Source organism: Heptranchias perlo, unplaced genomic scaffold (genome assembly GCF_035084215.1).
Source record: "Heptranchias perlo isolate sHepPer1 unplaced genomic scaffold, sHepPer1.hap1 HAP1_SCAFFOLD_56, whole genome shotgun sequence".
NCBI lineage: Eukaryota > Metazoa > Chordata > Chondrichthyes > Hexanchiformes > Hexanchidae > Heptranchias > Heptranchias perlo.
The window spans coordinates 5,647,501-5,668,318 of record NW_027139581.1 but is presented as its reverse complement, the minus strand read 5'-3'; the positions used below and the strand labels follow the sequence as shown (position 1 = coordinate 5,668,318).

At 45.8% G+C, this 20,818-nt stretch overlaps 1 protein-coding gene and 2 non-coding genes across 3 annotated transcripts in view; 2 read left to right on the top strand and 1 right to left on the bottom strand.

Annotated features, from left to right (window-relative positions):
- Positions 1-20,818, top strand: part of LOC137315776 (zinc finger protein 84-like) — a 142,039-nt gene that overhangs the window by 16,774 nt on the left and 104,447 nt on the right. The window lies entirely within an intron of this gene.
- Positions 12,564-12,635, top strand: trnat-ugu (transfer RNA threonine (anticodon UGU)). Its single transcript has one exon. It is a non-coding gene; the product is annotated as a tRNA-Thr (tRNA).
- trnas-aga (transfer RNA serine (anticodon AGA)) lies at positions 20,275-20,356 on the bottom strand. The gene has a single exon. It is a non-coding gene; the product is annotated as a tRNA-Ser (tRNA).

The following is a 20,818-nucleotide window of genomic DNA, read 5'->3' as shown; positions in this document are numbered from 1 at the left end:
ATAAAATTCCCCGATATAACAAACAGTAAAATGATGGATTTCCTTCTCTTCTCCATCTCTGGGTCACTGGGACTCTCCCCACTGCTGTGGGCCCGGAGTCTCCTGCGGACTCTGCTCGACACTAAAATGTGTCTGACGGTTAAAGCATTGAGGAGCAGAATCAGAACAAATGGAACAAATGGGGTTACAATATAATGAAGGAATACAATTACTGTCCACACCTGTGAATAACGAACATAATGTGATGCAAAACAAAACCAGGGAGAATTACTCATCCAATATTCACCTCCAAGCATAAAGTACCAGAAAGTGTTCTTCACACAGAACAGCACACTCACTGTTCCCAGAACCACAGCCGCCGTTTTCTCGGTGCAATATTTTGTTTTCAGCTTCTGGCAACAAATCGCCACAAATCGATCAAAGGTGAAAGTGACTGTGAACCAGACTGAACAGTCTGTGGCTGCGTAAAGCAGGACGGCGTGGATATTACACACTTTAAAGTCCCATATGAACTGAAACTGAGTCCAATAAAGAATAGGAATTTGCCTGAATATCAGATCAGTGATAACGACCAGTAGATCCGCCGCTGCCATGGACACCAGGTAACGGGTGACACATTTGGAGAGACCGCACCTTCCTCCAGACAGGATCACAATCGTCACTAAGTTCACTGTAAGGAAGAGAAAAACAGGGAATTGTACTTCAGACTGAGAGTAAAACCAGCAGCCTGGTCGCTCATCCCTGGGAACATTCTACTAAATCTCCTCTGCACCCTCTCCAAAGCCTTGAAATACTTCCTAAAGTGTGATGCCCAGAATTGGAGACAATTGGACAGCTGAGGCCTGACCAGAGATTTATAACCAGTGGTTAGTCCACTCTTGGAGTGTTGTGCACAGTTGTGATCTCCATTAATAACAAGGGTTTCGAGGCACTGGACTGAGTTCAAAACAGATTTACAATGATAATACCAGAACTGAGAGGATATACTTATCAGGAGAGGCTGAACAGGCTGGGGCTCTTTTCTCTCCTTTTTTCACTTGTGGTGGAGTGGGGGGACAAAACTAGTGGTCATAAATATAAGATAATGACCAACAAATCCAATAAGCAGTTCAGGAGAGACTGAGTTACCCAGGGACTGGTTAGAATGTAGAGCTCGCTACCACAAGGAATAGTTGAGGCGAATAGAATAGATGCATTTAAGGGGAAGTTAACTAAGTACAAGAGGGAGAAAGGAATGGAAGGATATGCTGATAGGGTGAGATGAAGTAGAATGGGAGGAGGCTCGTGTGGAGCATAAACACCGGCATAGACCAGTTGGGCCGAATGGCCTGTTTGTGAGCTGTAAATTCTATGTAATTCTATGTAACCCGAGTTTAGGAATTTTTAAATTGAGGCTTCGCTCGACCGGGAGCCAATGCAGGTCAGCAAGCAGAGGGGTGATGGGTGAACGGGACTTGGTGCGAGTTTGGATGTGGGCAGCAGAGTTTTGGATGAGCTCAAGTTAATAGTCGAGTCCGGAGGTAACAAAACCATGGGTCAGGATTTCAGCAGTAGATGGGCTGAGGCAGGGGCGGAGACGGGCAATGTTCGGGAGGTGGAAGTCGGCGATCTTGGTGATGGAGAGGATATGGGGTCAGAAGCTCAGCTCAGGGTCAAATAGAACGCCTACTGGTCCGGTTCAGCCTCAGACAGTGACCAGGGAACTGGATGAAATCAGGAGCGAATGAACGGAATTTTTGATGGGGTTCGAAGACAATGGCTTCAGTCTTTCTAATGGACGAAACTTCTGCTCATCCAGGACTGGACGTTGGATTCGCAGTGAAGGGGTCGAGAGAGGCGGTGGTGAGAAACAGCTGGGTGTCATTTACATGTGGAATCTGACTTTGTGTTTTCGGATGATGTCACCGAGGGGAAGCTTGAATATGTGAAATAGGAGGAGGTCAAGGATTGTTCCTTTTGGGACACCAGAGATAACGGTGCGGGGGCGGGAAGATAAATCATTGCAGGAGATTCTCTGGCTCAGCCTGGATTGATAGGAATGGAAGCAGGCGAGGGCAGTCCCACCCAGTTGGACAACGGACGAGAGGCGTTGGAGGTGGATGGTGTGGACACCCGTGTCAAAGGCTGCAGACAGGCCAAGAAGGAAGAGGAGGGATAGTTTTCCACGATCAGTCACATGGGATGTCATTTGTGACTTTGATTCGGGCCGTCTCAGTGCTGTGGCAGCGGTAGAAACCTGATTGGAGAGGTTGCTAATGCATTTGCAGGAAAGATGGTCACAGATTTTGGAAACGACAACACGTTCAAGGAGAGGAAAGGGAGGTTGGAGATGGGGGCCGTAATTTACAAGGACCGAGGGGTCATGGATTTTTTTTGAGGATGGGGTGATGACGGCAGATTTGAAGAGGAGACGAGAGAGAACCGTGAATGAAAGAGTTAACTTTGCCCCTTTGGACATTACATTTGGGCATTGAAAGTTTAAACTGCAAAGGCAGCAATGTGCAGAAACTTTGAGAAGCTTCAGCTTTCAACAACAACTGATAAGAATGAAAGCAACGATGAGTAGAAGCTTCGAAAAGCTTCGAACTGGCTTTCGGTTCTCAAAACAACTGATCAGAACCTCAACAGAAAACAACTTGGAAAAACAATGCTGAAACAGTTAGAAACCCTTGGGAAAGACAATTCAAGTTACTTGTTCACAGGTAACAGGAGTTTTAAGGTCTGCTGGTTATAGTTAATGACACTGATCTGTGGAAACCAGCGCTGACAGATAGGTCACCAATACACTCTGTAATATTGGACAATATCCAATAATGATTCAGCTCCAAGCAGCTGTCTTACTCTATGAACAAATATTTCTGATCCGATACTAGGGTTCAGTGCAGAGAGCAGACGGCAAACTGTTCAATAAAGAGAATCGTCCACCAACATTCCTTGTGGACGAGACTCAAATAACAGGCAAATCCTAAAAAATGACCATCAGTTGAAGAAAGTTATGAAAAGGAAATGGTGTTCATCGAACTGGGGCAGTGAATCGGGAACTGTTCACATGTTAAATGAAGGAAACAAGGTGCATTACCAGATACTAAACAAGAGGATTACACGGAATACAATTAATAACCGGGTCTAAAGGACAAGAACAGTCAAACATGGTTTACAGAATTAACTGCTGAAATAATGACTTACCAGGAACGCCAACAGCAGCGAGGAGCGGATAGTAAATCTGTTGTACATCAATAATTGCCCACAGAATCCGAAGCTGAATTGGAATATACCAGAACATTCTTTCATTATCTCTGAGATCCAATGATCACTGTTTGTACTGGAGGCAAAGCTGCATCAAACACTCTGATGTGACGCCTTGAAAACAGTCCCTATTTATGGCCTGAGGGAACTCTCCAGTGAGACAATTAAACGACACATTGACATTAATTGAGGTCAGTAAACAAACAGGTTAGGTAAATCCCTTAACACCGTCACTCCATATTGAAAATTACAGGTAAACAAGCATTTTACTGATGTGAAGTGAAGCTACCGAACGTTCTGAATATTACTTAAAGAAAATGATGTAAAAAAAGAAAATATGAATCCCGCAGTCTGACAGTACTGATGTGAAGAGAGAGCAGCTTCACTGACAGAGTTCAGATTATTTCTGTGAATTCAGCCGGCAATTTCAGAATTTTTCAAATACGTTTTCTGGGGTGGAGTTAACAAAAGTGCAAAAGACAACAAGGATAGATTAAAGTAATGGTCAGTCAGTATATATTGGGACTGATAATATAGTGGTCAGTAAGGATACATGGGGACTGATAATATAATGGTCAGTAAGGATACACGGGGGCTGATAATACAATGGTCAGTAAGGAGACATGGGGGATGATAATACAATGGTCAGTAGGGATACATGTGGGCTGATAATACAATGGTCAGCAAGGATACATGGGGGCTGATAATACAATGGTCAGAAAGGATACAGGGGGACTGATAATACAATGTTCAGTAAGGAGACATGGGGGATGATAATACAATGGTCAGTAGGGATACATGTAGGCTGATAATACAATGGTCAGCAAGGATACATGGGGGCTGATAATACAATGGTCAGAAAGGATACAGGGGGACTGATAATACAATGGTCAGTAAGGATACATGGGGACTGATAATACAATGGTCAGTAAGGATACACGGGGGCTGATGATACAATGGTCAGTAAGAACACATCTGGTGTAAATGCAATGTCCTTTACGGATACATGTGGGTGACAACTGAATGTTTTGTAAGGATTCTTGAATGCAGATAATGCAATGATCATTAGATGGGGTTTGCTAATGCAATGGTCAGAAGAACACATTTGTGTGATAATGTAATGGTCAGTAAGAACACAGCGGAATGATAATACAGTAGTCAGTAAGAATACCTGGGTTTATACTACAATGGTCAGTAAGGATACATGGGGTGTGATACTGCCATGGTCAGTAACTGTAAATGGGGCAGATTATATAATGGTCACCAATAATGTGTAGGGGTGATAATACAATGGTCAGTACGGATACTTGAGATGTGATAATGCAATGGTCGATAAGGATACTTGGATACAGATGATACAATGGTCAATTATGATACATGGAGGTTATAATACAATGGGCAGTAAGGATACTTGGGGGCTGATAATGTAATGGTCAGTAAGGAGAGATGGGTTTGATAATACAATGGTCAGTAATTATACATGGGGTGTGATAATGCAATGGCAGTGAGGATACATCGGTGGTAATAATGCAATGATCAGTAAAAATACACGGGGCTGATAATACAATATTCATTAAGGATACATGGGGCCGTTAATTTAATGGTCAGTAACAATACATAGGATCTGCCATTTACATGCTTATTTAGGATACTTTAGGCAAATAATACAATGGTCAGTAAGGATACATGGGGGCTGATAATAGAGTGGTCTGTAAGAACACATGGTTGTTGTAATACAATGGTCAGTAAAGGTACTTGGACACAGATATTACAATTGTCAGTACGAATACATGTGAGTGATAATTCAATGGTCATTAAGAATACATGAAGGTTCATAATAGAATGGCCAGTCAGAATACATGGGATTGATAATACGTTGGTCAGTAAGGATACACGGGGTCTGATAATACAATGGTCAGTCAGTATAAATGGGGGTGATCAGAGAATGGTCAGTATGGACACATATTGTGTGATAATGCAATGGTCAGTAGGAATACATGTGGTGAGTTAATACAATGGTCAGTAAGAGTACCTGGGATGTGTCAGTGCAATGGTCAGTAAAGATACTTGGATGCAGATAATACAGTTGTCAGTGAGAATGTATGTGGATGAAAATAAAATGGTCAGTAAGAATACAAACAATTGTCAGTGAGGATATATGTGGTGTGCTGATACAATGCTGAGTAAGAATACATGTGGAAGATAATGTAATGGTCAGTAAGAAGATATGACGGTGGTAATGCAACAGTCAGTCAGAATATATGGGAGCGATAATACAACGGCCAGTAAGAATACATGGGAGTGGTAATAGAATGGACAGTAAGTAAAGATGGGGGCTGATAATACAATGGCCAGTCAGTATAAATGGGGGCCGATAATATAGTGGTCAGTAAGTATACATGGGGGCTGATAATACAATGGTCAGCAATTATACATGTGGGCTGATAATACAATGGTCAGTAAGTATACACGGCGGCTGATAATAGAATGGTCAGTAATATACATGGGGGCTGACAATACAATGGCCAGTAAGTATACAGGGGCTGATAATACAATGGTCAGTCAGTATACAGGGGCTGATAATGCAATGGTCATTAAGTATACATGGGAGTGACAATAGAATGGTCATAAGTATACAATGCGGCGGATAATACAATGGTCAGTCGGTGTACATGCGGACTGATAATACAATGATCATTAAGGACACATGGCGACTGATAATACAATGGTCAGTAAGGATACATGGGGGCTGATAATTCAATGGTCAGTAAGGATACATGGGGACTGATAATTCAATGGTCAGTAAGGATACATGGTGGCTGATAATTCAATGGTCAGTAAGGACACATGGGGACTGATAATACAATGGTCAGTAAGGATACATGGGGGCTGATAATACAATGGTCAGTAAGGACACATGGGGACTGATAATACAATGGTCAGTAAGGATACATGGGGGCTGATAATACAATGGTCAGTAAGGACACATGGGGACTGATAATACAATGGTCAGTAAGGACACATGGGGACTGATAATACAATGGTCAGTAAGGACACATGGGAGCTGATAATACATTGGTCAGTCAGGATACATGGGGTCTGATAATACAATTGTCAGGAAGGATCCATGAGGCAGATCTTGCCAGAAATCGCTCGGAGGGTCGAATCAACGTTCACCGCCGCTCCTTCGATTTAAATTAACGAAATTCCTTCTCGCGGGCTCTTCGGCGTCGAATTGTTTGAATTGGACCATGAATCCAATCCTGCTCTGTCCCCCGAGCCTCTGAGCAGCGTTGGTTGCCGCGGCTGGAAATGCCTGTGAGAGGAGAAGACACGCCCACAAAATCTGTCAGGAAGTGAAGTCACGCCCACAGCTCCAGCCTTCATTGCTCAAAGAGGTGAGCAGACTTCTCATTGAAAGTTAGTGTTCTTCATGTAATTGTTAATTCAAAACAAAGTTTTTATAAAAAGCCGAATTTAAATGCATTTTTAAAAAGCAGTGGAAACTTAAATAAACAGTCTTTAAAAAGGAGTGTAAAATAAAATGAACTGTTTTTGAAAAGGCTGTTTTTACACTGAGAAAAATGATGGGACAGCAAAAGATGAATGAGAAGAGGTGAAACAAATGTTGTGATGAAGACCTCTCCACACTCCTCAATGAGGTTGAGGTGAGGCTTCGGCGGCTTCTGGGGAACGGAAGTCTCGGGCGGCACAGAAAGTTAGCGTGTTGGTGTGGAAGGAGGTGGCACAGGTTCTGAGCACGAACAGCACCGTGTCACGGAGAGCGGAACAGGGCCGCAAAAAATCACTGATTTAATGCAGTCGGCTAGGATGTATAGAGAGTTATAGAAATTCAAAAGTTCAGATTTAAATGAGCTGAGTTTAACTAATGCACAAACACAGGTTGTTTCTGGGTGGTGTGGTCAAGGTTCAATCCAATGGCAACTGGTCGTAAAACTCAGTTACCATTGTGGACGGGCCTCACTAAATGCTTTTAGAGATCTTTTATCCCAACTCCAGAGATTTGAGGTATTAAATTACAATTAGTGAATTAGACCCTGTCTCCAAACCCCCAACTTATCTCTCTCACACAAACAAGCACAAACTGATTTTTATTGTTTAATGTCCTGTCGTGTAAAATGGCTTTTAATAACCGTGAGAGGTCGAAGACCGGCGGCGGTTCAGCCTTTATGAGGGAGATGACCGAGCATGAAGAAAGGGCCACTCAGCTGCAGGGCAACACTTCCAGTTTAGTGCCTGGTGGCCGATCAGACACTGGAGCGAGGAAAGGTGAGTTTCGCATTCCTCTATTGGCCAGCTGCATGTTTAAAACCTGCGTGTTGTCTGAAGGATGGGAAAAGGAGATTCGAGTCTGACCATGCTCGTGCAGCGTGTGGGCGTCTGTGATGTGACCGATGAACATGCTTCACCAGTGGAACATTTTGTTCTTCCTTCCCACAGGTTCACAGCCGTCTGAGGACACTCGGGCTGCAGAAGGTGGTGAGTCGGCGGAGGCAGAGAGTGATGGTGTTTGTGCTGCAGAGGGTGATGGTGTTTGTGCTGCAGAGAGTGATAGTGTTTGGGCTGCAGAGGGCGATGATATTTTTGCTCCTGACTCCACCTGCCACCCTCAGGATGTTGATGTGGGGGGAGCGCTTGACCATGAGGAGCCTCACCTCACCGCCTCTCCAACTCCAGGCCCCTCTGGCTCTGTGCGAGACACACACAATCCCCCTCTCACAGGCAGCCGCCAGCTGAGTCCGACCTGTCGGGGTGTGAGCAACCGATGCGAGTTGGGGTAGATGCGCCCCAGTCCCCCGTGAGGCGAAGTCGACGTCATCCCCATCCCCCTCCTCCCCCCCCCCTCCCGCCATGTAGATGATGAATTCGGAGAGAACATCAACGGTCAACAATTGAGACGATTGACGGCTGATGATAGCGACAAGTACCGTGACTGTTTCGTCTCCATGAGACAGGAGATCAAGGATGCTGGACAGAACATTAGCGTCAAGCTGGCCCATACTGGCAGAACATTGCCCAGCTGGCCCATACTGGACAGAACATTGCCCAGCTGGCCCATACTGGACAGAACATTGCCCAGCTGGCCCATACTGGACAGAACATTGCCCAGCTGGCCCATACTGGTCAGAACATTGCCCAGCTGGCCCATACTGGTCAGAACATTGCCCAGCTGGCCCATACTGGACAGAACATTGCCCAGCTGGCCCATACTGGCAGAACATTGCCCAGCTGGCCCATACTGGACAGAACATTGCCCAGCTGGCCCATACTGGACAGAACATTGCCCAGCTGGCCCATACTGGTCAGAACATTGCCCAGCTGGCCCATACTGGACAGAACATTGCCCAGCTGGCCCATACTGGACAGAACATTGCCCAGCTGGACCATACTGGACAGAACATTGCCGAGCTGACAAATATTCACCAGGTTCTCGTACATTTCATGGAGTTGAATGCGAGCACGGCTGTGCTGCACCTGAAGCCCGTGACACACCCCGTGCCACTTCCTGCCGCAGACAGAGTACAGGCCCAAGAGCCAGGAGCTATTCCTGCACCTGACGCTGCTTTTATTCATGTCCCCGTCGAACAGCAGCACTCCAGCTCCGAACTCCCTGATTCCAGCCATTTTGTAAGACACAGAGTTCGTGCCCTTCGCTCAAGAGGGGCTCGATCACAGGGAGGGATGGGGGCCAGGAGGAAATAGGATGATCCTCGAGTGAAGAGTTCCCCTCCTCTTGTTCAGAGTGTCACAGCTACCCTCGAGCATGCCGCAAGGGGGCGTCTGTAAATCTTATTGCTGTTTGTTCGGTTGGTGTTTTGGTTGTTTGTTTTTATTCGCTTGTTGATATTTTGTGATGCAATGAATCTCTTCTGATTGTTTGTGTCATAATTTTTGTTGCTGCTGCTGCTGCCCTTCAAACTTAATCAGAAGTCATTTGTAATTGTTCGAAGATTTTCTGAATATGAACCATGTTAAAATCACAACTGCTTTCGAACTAGAAAATGAATAAGTTAACTCAATTTTTATTTAAAATTTTTCACTACACACCTCAATGTTCACAATCAAGTTTTCCAATAACTAACTACCTCAAATGTTAATGTAAAGTTTTGCACTAATTTTTTGATGCTGCAATTAAAGCTCACTGTTTCACTTTCAATCTTGCTTGTCCTGTTATCTGCTTTCCTGGGAGGGGGCGGGGAGTCAATCACCCACTTCCATCGATGTCCAAAAGCATCAGCCACTGGGTGCTCTCTCGCTGCCCTGTCCCCTGCAGCCCCGGTTTCCTCGGGGGTGGGGATGGGGGGAACCAACCAAGGCCCGAGCAACATCCGGGTTGTCATCGTGATTCTCGTCCATTCCCAGAGGCATCTCGTCTTCCTGGTCAAAGGTCAGTCCTTCCCGCAGTGTTGAGTTGTGCAATGCGCATCAGACAACCACAACCCTGGACACCTTGACAGGTGAGTACGGCAAAGATCCCCCGACCTGTCCAAGTATCGAAAGCGTGATTTCAACTCCCCGATTCTCCTCTCCACGACTTGGCGTGAGCACACGTGGGCACGGTTGTTCCTCTCCTGAGCTGCACTATTGGTCCTGTGGTAGGGTGTCATCAGCCACGGCTTCAGCGGGTCGCCCTTGTCACCTGATATCCATCCAGATCCTTGCTGCTCTCCGGTGAAGGTATCATTGCAAGTCTGAGTGGCGAAGGACGAAGGCATCATGGGCACGTCCCTTATGATCTGTATTTACACTCATGATCCACAGGTCGGCATCGCAAAGGATCCTCACATTTAACCAATTAAACCTCTTCCTGTTGTTGTTAGTGACAGGTGCCTCATTGGGTGCCTTGAACGTCACATGGAATCCGTCGACAGCCCCCTGTAATCTGGGAATCCAGCGATCCTGCGGAACGCGGTCGACCTCTCCCTTTGAGAATCCAGCGATCCTGTGGAACGCGGGAGACCTCTCCCTTTGGGGAAATCAGCGATCCTGTGGAACACGGTAGATCTCTCCCTTTGGGGAATCCAGCGATCCTGTGGATCACGGTAGATCTCTCCCTTTGGGGAATCCAGCGATCGTGTGGAACGCGGTAGACATCTCCCATTGGGGAATCCAGCGATCCTGTGGAACACGGTCGACCTCTCCCTTTACCGCGCTGGGGACATGTCAAGTTTGAACAACTGGGAAACCGCGCGGAATATCGCGCCCGTGACCTCATGAATCCACTCTCACAGGACTCTGGGTGATTGTGTATCTGTGACCTGATGAATTCAGACTCTCACAGGGCTCTGGGTGATGGTGTATCTGTGACCTGATGAATTCAGACTCTCACATGGCTCTGGGTGATGTTGCACATGTCACCAGGGCCTGACTGAAATGACCCACGTGCCACTGACGAGGCCCTGCAGGAAGTAGAAGGTGGCTGAAGGTCCTCTTGTAACATCTCATAGAGGCGGCCGATTGCCTCCTTGCTAAAACGAAGTCTCCACACAGAGAAGGTTGAGAGGAGATTTGATCGAGGTATTCAAAATCATGAAGGGTCCAGACAGAGTCGATAGAGAAGAAGTGTTCCCATTGGTGGAAGGGTCAAGAACTAGAGGACATGGCTTTAAGGCGATTGACAAAAGAACCAAAGGTGAAAAACTTTTTTACACAGCGAGTGGTTCGGATCTGGAATGCACTGCCCGAGGGGGTGGTGGAGGCAGATTCAATCATGGCTGAAAAAATGCAGGGCCACGGGAACAGGGACGAGCTGCAATGTTCTTGCACAGGGCCGGTACAGACTCGATGGGACGAATGGCCTCCTTTCGTGCTGAAACCTTCATCTGACGGTATGATGTAAATGGGAGAAGAGTGACAATGAGCACTGTCAAAATGTAACCGAAATAACAACTCGCTGGAGTGCGGTTCGAACCCACGAGAACATAAACCCAGCGGATTTTAAGTAAAACGGTTGAACCACTCGGCCATTCTGTTTACTGTGTTTTGATATAATGTGCTTGAGTGTCATTTCTTCCATCTCTTTGTCAGTCAAGGTCCAGAATGAAATGATGTCGGGAGCAGGGAAAGAGAGACACTCTGAAAAGCGTTGAAGAAGTGACACATTACACATACACATACACGGACAGGTACCCACATGTGTAGGTAGAAACGCAGAAATGAAATCTTTGGAAAGTAAGCTCTGAACCGTTGTCGGCAGGATTCAAAGCTGCGCGGGGAGATCCCAATGGATTTCTAATCGATCGCCTTAACCACTTGGCGACGACGACTTGATTTCAGTTCAATGCTGCTCACTAGAAATTGCAACGATCCCTCCGTGCTGTAACCTTTCTCTGATGCAAATGGATGAAGAGTGACAATGAGCAGTATCAAAATGAAACAGCTACGAGGAGTGTGGAAACACGCTGATATAAAACAATTGGATTTTAAATCCAACGCCTTAAGCACTAACGATCGTTAGTCTTTAGCTTTTTCCATACCGACAGAAGCTTTTAGAGTCCGTTATGTTTCTTGCCAGTTGACTCTCATTTTCTATTTTCCCTTTCATCATCAATTTCTTGGTCCTCCTTTGTTGAATTCTAAAATGCTCCCAATCCTCAGGTTTACTGCTTTTTCTGGCAACTTTATTTGCCTCTTCCTTTGATTTAATACTATCTTTAATTTATCTTGTTAGCCACGGTTGGACCACTTTTCCTGTTGGGTTTTTGTGCCTTAAGGAATATATATTTGTTGCAGTCGATCACTATCCTCTTCACTGTTCACTACACTTCCAAGTTTTGAGTCACCTGCAATTTTTTAAATTTTGCCCTGTACACCCAAGTCCAAGTCATTAATATATGTCAAAAAAGCAATGGTCCCAATACCGACCTAAGAGGAACACCACTGTGCACCTCCCTCCGTCCGAAAAACTTTCACTTGCAATTGATCTCCAATATTTGATGTGGAAAATACACTGAAAATCTAACTCGGACCATCCCACTTTCCACAATTTAATTTCACTGATATTCCACCGATTTTAAAACTCTCTATTAAGGTCTCTCTCTCTGCATCTCTCTCCCCGTATCTCCATCTGTCTCTATCTCTCTCTCTCTCTCTCTTTCTGTCTGTCTCTTTCTATCTCTCTCTCTGTGACTCTTTCCACAACGGCCCGTAAAATAAACTGTCATGAAATTATTCGTTCAGGCGGAATAGTAGAAATCCATTGTTCCTCGATTAGTCGATTGTCGCAATCAGTTGCATGAACCTGTTGATCTGACTTCACCCGCTGAAGAGCATTATCATCGGGGCTTTGCTCGCGGGGTGCGGTGGCCAAGTGGAAAGGCGTCGGTCTTGTAAACCGAAAAGCGCGGGTTCGAACCCCGTCCGTATTTGTTTCAAGCTTGAATTTTTAATGAAATGACCTATTTGATGACAGTTGTTTCACTTTCCACGGGCCACTGTTGAAAGAAGACTCACCGTTCACATTTCCATCTCTCTGTTAGTTCAGATCCAGAATAAAGTGATGTGGGGTGCGAGGAAAAGAGTGAAAAAGAGAGACACTCAGAAAGAGAGAGAGACCCTGGGACAGAAAGAGACTCTCTCGGTCTGTCTGAGTCTGTGTCAGTCTCTCTCCCTCCATCTGTCCAATACCCGCAGATTTGAGAATCACAGGGTCAAAGAAGGAAACAGATTGGAGAAAATTGAGCCAGTGTCCTGTTTCAAAACCGAATCCCAGGAAAACGGCTCTGGTGGAATCGTTAAATGGTTCAGGTTTTTCAGACGAGTTTGACCTCCTCCCTGAGATGGCGAGACACGGGGACGTGGGGCGATTAAAAGTCTTCGGAAAAATCATTTCTAAATGGATATTCTCCATCGTGGTGAGATATCCCCCCTGAGCCAGGGATTCAATTCCCCGATAGGGAGGAAGCATTTTTAAGACGCTAACTACAAATTTTACTTCTTTGCCTCACTTCTTCTTCAAAAACGACAGAAAAATAGAACAGAAAAAGAATGAAACAGGTGATTGTCACTTTCAGAATATTATTGAGCGGAGACTGTTTGGGGACTGAATTCTTGGGGCCCGTCTGTTGCAGAGCACAAATGTGTTCCGATCTGTTTCCTTCTTTGACCATGTGATTCTCAGATCTGCGGGAATTAGAGAGAGGGAGGGGGAGAGACAAACAGAGAGAGAGAGAGAGACTGAGACAGAGAGAGAGAGAGAGAAAGACTGATCCTGAGAGACACCTTGAAATATTGGGGGGAGAGGGAGAGAGAGAGATTTAACGATTATGCCTGTGTGTGTAATGTGCCTAAATATGTGTGTATGTCTCACTTTTGCTGAGCTTTTCTGAGTGATTCTCTGTTTCTCTGTCTTTCTCTATCTGAACTCTCCCCCGCGCTCCCCACATCACTTTATTCTGGACCTTGACGAACAGAGAGATGGAAATGTGAAAGATAAGTCTTCTTTCAACAGTGGCCCGTGGAAACCAGGGTTCAATTTCCCGACCGGGAGATTACATTTTTATTGCCTTTAAAGCTTCACTTTCATTCCTCTTGCAATATATCTCCAAGTGGAGGTTTACCAGAAAGATCCCACATACAACAATGAAATGGATGGTCAGTTAATCTGCGTTTTGGTTTTGTTAGTTGAGGGAGGAAGGATAATTTCCTTAATAATGGATTCTAGCATTTTCATTTTAGACACACACATACACAGCCATGTCCACACGCAGACACTGATACACAGACAGATACTAACACACACACACACACATACACAGGTACACTCACTGACAGACAGACACACGTGTGGATTGAACCGCAGAGATGAAAGGTCATCAAATAAATGGTTAAAATAGATTCACTGAAATTTGAAGCATGTTAAACGCCATCTGTGGTGAGTGTCCTTTACTGACCCACACCAGTTCTTCGTTAGTGTACTGGTGAGTATCACCGCTTATCACGCAAGTGACCGGGGGTTCAATTCTCCAACGGGGAGGTTGCACTTTCGCTGCCTTCAAAAGTTTCACGTTCATTTCTCTTGCAATTTATCTCTAATATTTGATGCGGAAAATACACTGAAAGGCGATCACGGACCACGAGGCACCGGACACAACAAAGGCAAACCAAGCCCAGTCGACAATGCAAAGTCCTCCTCACAAACATCTTGGGACTTGTAACAAAATTGGGAGAGCTGTCCCAAGAATAGCCTGACACAGCCATACTCACAGAATCATACCTTTCGGCCAACGTCCCAGACTCTTCCATCACCATCCCTGGGTGTGTCCACTCCCACCGACAGGACAGACCCACCAGAGGTGGCGGTACAGTGATATGCAGTCAGGAGGGAGTCCTCAGCATTGACTCCGGAACCCATGAAATCTCATGGCATCAGGTCAAGCATGGGCAAGGAAACCTCCTGCTGATTACCACCTACCGCCTTCCTTCAGCTGATGAATCAGTCCTCCTCCATGTTGAGCACCACTTGGAGGAGGCACTGACGGGAGCAGGGGCACTCTGGGTGGGGAACTTCCATGTCCATCACCAAGAGTGGCTCGGTAGCAACACTAAGTTTAGCGAATTGTAATAAACGAAATGGTTGAAATAGAGTCACTGAAACTTGGAGCTCATCTAACGCCATCCGTGGTGATTGTCCTTGACCGACTCACGGCAGTTCCTCGTTAGTCTAGTCTGTCTAGCGGGAGACCGGGGAGGCCCAACTTTAACTGCTTTTAAAAGACAGAGAGACAATCTGAAAAACGTTGAAGAAGTGAGACACATTACACACACACATATAGAGCGACCTACACACCCAGACACTGATACACAAACAGGTATACACACTGACAGACAGGCGCACCCTTCACCTCGATGTCAGAACCACAATAATTTGCAAGTGGTGAATACGCAGAATCGAGCTGTGAGCAGACCCGGGCTAATTCAGCAGCTCTGAACAGGGAGAGAGAGAGAAAGAAAGAGAAACAGAGAGCGAGACACAAGAGAGACGGAGAGTGAGAGAGGCCTTGATAAGGACGGAGAGGAGGTTTACCAGAATGATCCAATATACAACAATGAAATGGATGGCCAGTTAATCTGCTTTTTGGTGGTGTTAGTTGAGGGAGGAAGGATTGCCGTCCAGGTTTCCAAATTTGCGCACAGCAAGGTCCCATTAATAGCAATGAGAAAGTACCAGGTACATAATGCAGATGTAAAAAGAGTGTCACTGAACAGTATGAAAGTGTAAATTAAAAAGCTACAAGGAGTGGGCTTCAAACCGCAGAACTGCTCGAGGTGTCAGCAGTCGCTCAGTGGGCAGCACTCTCGGCAGCCAGCACACAATCTGCTGAAAGAAGACTTGTCTTTCACATTTCCATCTCTTTGTCAGTCAAGATGAAATGATGTGGGGAGCGGGGGAAAGAGAGACAGAGAGAAGGAAAGACAGAGAAACACTTTGAAAAGCGTTGGAAAAGTGAGACACACACAAGCAGACACCCACACTGACAGACAGACACACTCGTGCAGATTGAAACGGAGAGATGAAAGGTTTGAAAAGAAAGCTCTGAACCGTAGTCGGCAGGATTCGAACATACGCGGGGAGAATCCAATGGATTTCGGGACGACGACTTAACCTGTTCGAAATGCTGCTCACATTAAAATTACAAAGACCCATCGCTCTGTAACGGACGAGCATTAAGAATCAGGATGCCTGTGTGTGGAATGTACCTGTATTTGTGTGTCTCACTTTTTCGAAGCTTTTCCGAGTGAGTCTCCGTTCCTCTGCCTTTCTTCGCTCTGTCACTCTCTCCCGCGCTCCCCACATCACTTTATTCTGGACCTTGATGAACAAAGAGATGGAAATGTGAAAGGTAAGTCTTCTTTCAACAGTGCCCCGTGGAAAGTTAAGCAAATTATCATCAAATAAATGGTTAAAATAGATTCACTGAAACCTGAAGCGTGTCTGACGCCATCTGTGGTGAGTGTCCTTAATTAGCCCACGCCAGTTCCTCGTTAGTATAGTGGTGAATATCCACGCCTGTTATGCAAGAGGCCGGGGTTTAATTCCCCGACGAAATATATCAAATCCTATTGCCTTTAAAAGCTTCACTTTCATTTCTCTTGCAATTTATCTTCAACATTGGATGCGTGAAAAAACACTGATAAACTAACTCGGACTATCCCACTTTCCACAATATAATTTCACTGACATTCCAGCGATTTTAAACCTTCCTCTCTGCGTCACCTTGATGACAGAACCACAATAATGAGCAAGAAATGAAAGGCAGAATCGCGTTGTTTTATTTTATTCGTTCATGGGATATGGGCGTCGCTGGAGAGACCAGCATTTATTGCCCATCCCTAATTGCCCTTGAGAAGGTGGTGATGAGCCGCCTTCTTGAACCGCTGCAGTCCGTGTGGTGAAGGTTCTCCCACAGTGCTGTTAGGAAGGGAGTTCCAGGATTTTGACCCAGCTCCGATGAAGGAACGGCGATATATTTCCAAGTCGGGATGGTTTGTGACTTGGAGGGGAACGTGCAGGTGGTGTTGATCCCATGCGCCTGCTGCCCTTGTCCTTCTGGGTGGTAGAGGTCGCGGGTTTGGGAGGTGCTGTCGAAGATGCCTTGGCGAGTTGCTGCAGTGCATCCTGTAGATGATACACACTGCAGCCACTGTGCGCCGGTGGTGGAGGGAGTGAATGTTTATGGTGGTGGATGATCCTGAGGAACTTCTGCAGCAGTGTCCTGGGGCTGAGATGATTGGCCTTTGGCAACCACCAATCATCTTCCTTTGTGCTTTGTATGTCTTCAGCCACTGGAGAGTTTTCACCCTGATTCCCATTGACTTCAATTTTACGAGGGCTCCTTGGTGCTACTCTCTGTCAAATGCTGCCTTGATGTCAAGGGCAGTCACTCTCACCCCACATCTGGAATTCAGCTCTTTTGTCCATGTTTGGACAAAGGCTGTAATGAGGTCTGGAGCCGAGTGGTCCTGGCGTAACCCAAACTGAGCATTGGTGAGCAGGTGCCGCTTGATAGCACTGTCGACGACACCTTCCATCACTTTGTTGATGATTGAGAGTAGACAGATGGGGCGGTAATTGGCCGGATTGGTTGTGTCCTGCTTTTTATGGACAGGACGTACCTGGGCAATTTTCCACATTGTCGGGTAGATGCCAGTGTTGTACCTGTAATGGAACAGTTTGGCTGGAGGCGCCGCTACTTCTGGAGCACAGTTCTTCAGAACTACAGCCGGGATGTTGTCGGGGCCCGTAGCTTTTGTTGTGTCCACTGCACTCAGCTGTGAGACACACACGCACAGACACATTACACACACGCAGCCATGTACAAACAGACACTGATGCACAGATAGATAATCACACATACAGTTACACACACTGACAGACAGACACACACGTGTATGTTGAAACGCAGATATGGAAGGTTTGAAAAGAAAGCTGTGAACCGTTGTCGGCAGGATTCGAAGCTGCGGGGAGGCCCCAATAGATTTCTGGTCCATTGCCTTCAGCACAACTCGTTCACCTCAACTAAAACCTGCTCACTTAAAATGGCAACGACCCATCGCTCTGCAACACACGGGCACCAAGGTTCACGAGGCCTGTGTGTGTAATGTGTATGTTTGTCTCACTTTTTCTAAGCTTTTCTGAGTGGGACTCCGTTTCTCTGCCTTTCTCGCTCTCTGTCACTCTCTCCCGCGCTCCACACATCACTTTATTCTGGACCTTGACTAACAAAGAGATGGAAATGTGAAAGGTAAGTTTTCTTTCAACAGAGGCCCGTGGAAAGTTTGTGTGCAACGTGCCTGTGTGTCACTTCCACGCTTTTCTGAGTGTCTCACAGTCTTTCTTTCTCCCTGTCATTTTGTCCCCAGCTCCCCACATCATTTTGCTCTGCAGCTTGACTAACAAAGTGATGGAATTGTGAAATGTAAGACCTCTTTCAACAGAGACCCATGGAAAGTTAAACAAACTATCATCGAATAAATAGTTTAAAAAGATTCACTGGAACGTAAAGCATGTTTAAGACCACCTGTGGGGAGAGGACATTCAATTAGTGCATCAGTTCTCCGTTAGTGGGAGCACGCGGAAGACCGAGGTTCAATTGTGCCATTAAAAGTTTCATTTTTATTTTTCTATCCATTTATGTACAATATTGGATGCAGAAAATCTATTGATAAAAGTTTCCCACCTTCCCGAAATTAATTGCACTGATATTCCAGCGAATCTCAGATCACTCTTCCCTGCTCCACTCTGGCCTTTGAGTCTGAAGATTGTGGTTTCAAGCCCCCCCCTCACCAGAGAGCTGAGCAGAGCAGAAGTTCCCAAACCTAGAACCGGACAAGGTTATCAAGGGGTCTGAGAAGAGGGAGGCCGGTGAAACTCACAAAACAGGAGATGCCTGCAATACCAATCGTCTCCAGTGGTAGCGCTGCAGCTGTCCCCCCTACTCTCTCAGGTTGATTCAATCACTGTTGCCCACAACAAGAATTTGCATTGATACAGAGACTTTAACGCAACAAAATGCCCCAAGGCACTTCACAGCAGCGTAATTGGACAAAACATTGACGCAGAGCCGCAAGACTTGCATAGTTATCAGCCGTCGCTCAGTGGGCGGCACTCACGGGAGCCAGTACACAATCTGTTGAAAGAAGGCATGTCTTTCTCATATTCCATCTCTTTGTTCGTCAAAGTCCAGAATGAAAAGATGTGGGGAGCGGGGGAAAAAGTGACAGAGAGACACTCTGAAAAGCGTTGAAGAAGTGAGACACACACACACACAAAACAGACACTGATATACAGACAAATACTCACACAAACAGGTACACACACTGACAGACAGACACACACGTGTTGGTTGAAACGCAGACGTGAAAGGCTTGAAAAGAAAGTTCTGAACCATAGTCGGCAAGACTCGAACCTGCCCGGGGAGACCCCAGTGAATTTTTTATCCATCGCTCGAAACAACCCCCGCCACGACTGCTTGAGTTTAGCGAAATGCTGCCCACTTAAAATTGCAACAATCCATCGCTCTGCAACAGACGGGCACAAAGAACGACCATGCCTCTGTGTGTAATGTGTGTGTGTCTCACTTTTTCTCAGCTTTTCAGTGAGAGTGTCCGTTTCTCTGTCTTTCTCACAATAGTCCAACATTCCGTTTGCCTTCCGGATTACCTGCTGCACCTGTGTGTTGACTTTTTGTGTTTCGTGTACGAGGACACCCAGATCCCTCTGTACCGCAGCATTTTGTAGTATTTCTCTGTTCAAATAATATGTTGCTTTTTTATTTTTCCTCCAAAGTGGATGAATTTACATTTTCCCACGTTATATTCCATCTGCCAAATTTTTGCCCATTCGCTTAACCTGTCAATATCCCTGTGCAGATACTTTGTGTCACCCTCACAACTTGTTTTTCCACTTATTTTCGTATCATCAGCAAATTTGGCCACAATACACTCTGTCCCTTCATCCAAGTCATTGAAATATATTGTAAATAGTTGAGGCCCCAGCTCTGATCCCTGTGGCACCCCACTAGTTACAGATTGTCATTTTGAAAATGACGCTTTTATCCCGACTCTTTGTTTTCTGTTAGCCAATCCTCAATCTATGAGCTCTTATCTTGTGCCTGTTATTCTCTGCGAGGTAAAGGCCAGAAGCAGTGGCTGCAGCGTGGCAGGAAGCGGCAGAAGGCACGGGTGGGTGCAAGCGTGGAGAATAACAAGCAGCAGGGATATCACCTTTTATGTGGCATCTCATCGAATGCCTTTTGGAAATCCAAATATACTGCATCCATTGGTTCCCCTTCATCCACCCTGCTCGTTACTTCCTCAAAGAACTCTAATAAAATTGTCCGACACGATTTCCCATTCATAAAACCATGTTGACTATTTTAGATTGTATTGTGAGTCCGCGAATGTCCTGCCACTACTTCTTAATAATGAATTCTCGCATTTTCATTTTACACACACTCGGATTGGTTGAAAAGCAGAGATAAAAGCTATGAAAAGAAAAATCTAAACCGTAGTCGGCAGGATTCGAACCTGCGCGGGGAAACCCCATTGGATTTCTCGTCCATCGCCTTAACCACTCGGCCACGACTACTGGTTTAAAACCTAATGCTGCTCACTTAAAATCGCAATAATCCAGCGCTCTGCTGCACAGAGCCACAGAACTGGTATCGGTATCAACCGTCGCTCAGGGCGTCGGATGTCCATGCCAGTCACTCGTTTGTACAGTGGTGGTTATCCCTGCCTATTGCACGGTCGACCTGGCTTCAAATACACCTGGACGATGAACTTCTTCTACCTTTAAAGTTTTCATTTTTCTCCAACATTGGACGTGTGAAAAAACACACATAAAATAACTCAGACAATCCCACTTTCCACAGAATAATTTCACTGATATTTCTGCGATTTTAAATCTCACTCTCCGCGTCACCTCGATGTCAGAACCACCATAATGAGCAAGAAATGAAAGGCAGAGTCGCGTTGTGAACAGACCCGGGCTAATTCAGCACCCCGACGGGGGGATGGCGGCAGATTCAATCATGGCTTTCAAAACGGA